Source organism: Rhinopithecus bieti, unplaced genomic scaffold (assembly GCF_001698545.2).
Source record: "Rhinopithecus bieti isolate Rb0 unplaced genomic scaffold, ASM169854v2 scaffold_20798, whole genome shotgun sequence".
Taxonomy (NCBI): domain Eukaryota; kingdom Metazoa; phylum Chordata; class Mammalia; order Primates; family Cercopithecidae; genus Rhinopithecus; species Rhinopithecus bieti.
Window position 1 is genome coordinate 15,051 of NW_016810106.1, and position 4,668 is coordinate 19,718.

The 4,668-nt window shown below is 48.0% G+C and overlaps 1 pseudogene; it reads right to left on the reverse strand.

The window, feature by feature from the left end:
- LOC108541733 (golgin subfamily A member 2-like) overlaps positions 1-4,668 on the reverse strand; it is a 15,629-nt pseudogene that overhangs the window by 5,773 nt on the left and 5,188 nt on the right.

A 4,668-nucleotide genomic window follows, 5' to 3' on the forward strand; every position in this document is an offset into this window, starting at 1 on the left:
GTGGCAATGATTCACTTAATATACAGCCAGCTATTAAAAATGATGATGCCAGGATATATTTCTGCCATAGAAACCTGCCCAAAATAGTAAGTGACAAAAGACTATATATTATGATTCTACTTTTTAAAATGTTTATATGCATACAAAAGTGTAAAAAGCAACAAACCAGAATGTTTTGAGTGTCAAAATTAAAGATTTTTCTTTATATTTTTTCATCCAAATGATTACAAAAGAATGTGATTTCCTTTGTAATCAGGGAGAACTGTTATTTTCATTTATTTATATTTATATATTTTTTCTTTTTCTTCTTTTTTCTCCTGTATGTTTTCCATGTAGGCTAGAGAGCTTGAATCTCTGCCTCTTGAGGTCAGTCCATTTTCGGGATGTGTAGTACACAAAGCTGTCCCATCTTCCTGTTATTTTTCATTTTTAGTTTATCTATTTACTTATTTTTTGTTCTGAAATAGAGTCTCGCTCTGTTGCCCAGGCTGGAGTGCAGTGGCATGATCTCAGCTCACTGCAACCTCTACCTCCCAGGTTCAAGCGATTCTCCTGCCTTAGCCTCCCTAGTAGCTGGGATGACAGGCGCCTGCCACCATGCCTGGCTAATTTTTTTTATTTTTAGTAGATACGGGGTTTCACCATGTTGGCCAGGCTGGTCACAAACTCCTGAGCTCAGGTGATCCATCCACTTAGGCCTCCCAAAGTGCTGGTATTACAGGCGTGAGCCACCATGTCCAGCTGAGATGTTAACTTAGGTTTTTTTCTCCTCCCTACCCTTCCCCCTCATTGTAGCCAGCAGCAGCTCCAAACTTCACTGCTGCTGGGGAGGATGTAGTAGAGGGGAAGGACAGAGAGAGGAGGTGGGGGGCTGCAGGGGGACCCTGACCCTCTCCCATGACATTTCCTGCCACCTGCAGCAGCAGTGTGGTGTGTTTGGGTGATCCCAGGCCTGCCATGGAACAGAAACAATGGCTAGAAAAGAGGGATGTCTCAGTGGTGACCGAGGTGGAAGGATGACTGAGGTGTCTCTCTACACCCCAATCCCCTGACTTCACATAAAACACAAAACTGAGGCACACTTGACTGCCCAGGAAAGGGGCCTTGAGTTCAGAAACTCAAGTGTTGCATTTAAAATCAAGGAATTTAAGATGAAATTCCTCATGCCCTGCATTCTGGACTGGGATTCAAGGTGCCATGGATGGGGTACCTCCCAGTGCTGGCGTTTTGTGTGCAGCACTTTGTATCCATTCTCTCTGACCTCCCAACAGGCCACTGAAGGAGACATTAACACTCTTATTTCACAGTGAGGTCAGAGGCTACAGGGAGGTCATGGGGGAGAAGGAGAAGCAGGTACCTGAGTCTGAGGTAGGGACCTGCTCCACCTCTCACTCTGAGGGCAGTGCTGAGCAGCTCCCTAAGAGGCAGGGACCAGAGCTAGAGGAGTGGAGATAGTTACACACCCTCCTGGGGCTGCTATGCCATTGCTGGAACCTTCTCTATGGAGAGTACCGAGTATCTCTACCTGTAACACTTTCCCTGGCCGGAATCCTGTAATTGCCACAGTGGCTGGAGATCCAGGAAGGCAGGGCAGGAGCATCGTGTCCTCTTCCCAGCAGGTGCAAAGGAGGCTGGGGGGCGAGGCACAAGCCAGTGGGAGGGTGAGGGGCAGGACGGGTGCGTGTGAGCCTCTATTGACTGCTTGCTGCCTCGGCTGGAAGGTCAGGACCCAATGTCTATTACAGGTTAAATTACAGAAGTATTTCGGATTTTGGATTTTTTCAGATTTTGGAATTTGAAATCTGAAATCCAAAATGCTCCAATGAGCATTTGCTTTGAACCTGGCCTTCAAACATATCGGCACTCAAACAGTTTTGGATTTTGAAGCATTTCAGATTTTGGATTTTCAGATGAGGGATGCTGTATTATCTTCCCAATGAGGCCACTCATTTAGGAAAGCCCAGAGTTTGGGGACATGGAGCTGCAGGCCAAAGAGGTGATTTCTGAGGTGCCTTCCAGTGTGGAAGGGCCTACACATGGTTTAAGGCAAGCCACAAAATAGGAAACCCAATATTTAGCTAATGGAACACTGATAAAACCTGCTTAAGATGTCTGTCTCTACTAATTCAAATGGAGCCAAGCCAATGCATTCTTATTATTTTAAAAAGACACCAGTCCCTCTGCAAAAGCACTGACTGAATTGTATCATGAATCATCGGTGGTGGTTTTTTTAGGGATGTGAAGAAGGTGTTTTCACAATAGATCGCACGACACACTATCTTCCAAATCTCTAAACATTTTTCTCCCCAGCCCGGTCCTCTCCATAGTTTTCCAAATCCTTCCCTCTTTTCTCTTGTCTCCAAAACTCAAAACCGTGTTCTGACTTTCTGTATCCCACCCCCCACTTCTTGGACCACCTGGGAAGACTCCTGGTTCCCCAGGGTGTCCACTTCTCCCCTCCCGGGATCCCCCATCTTTCCTCAAATGAACCAGTTTAGCCTCTCTTAGTTTCTCCAACTCTGTGTCTCAACTTTTCTCCCTTCACTACACAATAATGTCCAGGAGGCCAAAAGCTCACAAGCCAGGGACCCTCTCTTTCCAGAAGGGAGGAGAGAGGTGACTACAAATATTTGGTTATGGTTTTCTTCCCTGACACGCCTGTTTCCATGGGCAGCGCTGAGTCCCAGTCCCGGCAGACCTCAGAACCAGGCTCTCAAGAGCTGGGGCAAGTGGGTCCTAGGGAGCCTATGGGTTGAGGACCTTGCAATCCCACTCTGCAGCTGCCCTGTTCCAACCTCTGTCCCTTTCTTCCTGTGCCCCCAGGCCTGCCCTGTCCTGCCTCAGCCTGCCCAGGAAGGCCTCTGCTTGAGGCCTCCAGGAGGCTCACCCCAGAGCAGGCATTATGATGGGGACTGCCACATCCCACCTGCAGAGTCTGCCTGGGGCTTTGAACCAGCCAGGAAGCTCATGCGGTCAGGGCTGGCCCCAGGCCTAGTGGTGGGGTAGGCAGGCCAAGTCTGAGCCCTCCCCAGTGCTGCCCCCGTCCCCAGGCCTGGCTTCCTCTGGCACCCAGTCCTGCAGGTCCCACCCACCCTGTGCTCTGCCAGGTCAGGGGACTGCTGTTATGGCATTAGAGGGTCAGAGCTGCAGAGGGCCCTGGAATTGATTAGCCGAGTCTACCTTCCATGCCTCAGGATGGGGATGTTAAGGCCTAAAGCAAGTCAGGGACCCCCATCCATAAGAGAGCACATAACTTTTGGACAGAATGAGCTAGAACTCTGGTCTCTGAACTTCCATGCTAGTGTTTTCCCCATAACACATAGGGATTCCACTATTCCTAGCTGGGCTCATTGGCTCACGCCTGTAATCCAAACACTTTAGGTTCTGAGGTGGGAGGATTGTTTGAGACCAGGAGCTTGAGACAAGCCTGGGCAGCAATTTGAGACCCTGTCTCTATAAAAAATCAAAAAATTAGCCAGGCATGGTGGTGCACATCTGTAGTCTCAGTTACTTGGGAGGCTGAGGCAGGGGGATCGTTTGAGCCCAGGACTTCAGGGCTGCAGTGAGCTGTGATTGAGCCACTGCACTCCAGCCTGGGTGACAGAGCAGGACCCTCTCTCTGAAATTATAATAACAGTAATTTCTAAACTATGGAGGTGAGTGGAGAGTGGGTGTTGTTGAAATTAATGGAATTGAAAGTATAGATTATGGGTTCTCCTATGGTTATTTGCATTTTAAGTGGAACATAAGGATCAAACATCTTGACACGCAGGCAAATCCACAGAGACAGAAAGCAGATGAGTGGCAAGCGGTGCCTGGGGAAGGTGCGGAATTGGAAGTGGCTGCTTCATGGGTGTGGGGTTTCTTCCGGAGTGATGAAAAGGTCCTGCAATGATTAGTGGTGATGGTTACACAGCACTGTGAGTGTACTTAATGCCGCTGAATCGTACACTTGAAAATGGTTGAAGTAGTAAGTTTTATGTTTCATATATTTCACCGCAATTAGAAAAGAAATCTCCCTGACTCAAATACATAAAACCTGTATAGAAAAAGGTCTCACTGCTGGGAGTCTGTTTTGCTTCTTCCTCTCTCTCTCTGTCCCTCCCTCACCCAGTCTAAGAGGGGAGCTACACATAGTGTAGACAGTGACTGAGAATCCACTCCAGGACAGCATCCCGAGAAACGAGACAGAACCAAATGATAAAAGGAGTTGTTCCTGGAAAAACATCCTGGAATAGTGGAGGGAGCACAGGTTAAGCCACAGGGAAGGGTATGTGACAGCTGCTTTACTGCACGGGGTACCACTGAATGCTCCGGTGGTTCTTGACTTCACTTTTTAAAAATTATTTTTATTTAATTAATTAATTTATTTATTTTGAGACGGGGTCTGTTGTCCAGGCTGGAGTGCAGTGGCGCGATCTCAGCTCACTAAAATCTCTGCCTCCGGGTTCAAGTGACTCTCCTTCCTCAGCCTCCTGAGTAGCTGGAATTACAGGTACGTGCCACCATGCCCAGTTAACTTTTGTATTTTTAGTAGAGATGGGGTTTCGCCATGTTGGCCACGTTGGTCTTGAACTCCTGACCTCAAGTGATCCTCCTCTCTTGGCCTCCGAAAATGCTGGGATTACAGGTGTGAACCATCTCGCCCAGACCTGAGTTTACCTTTTT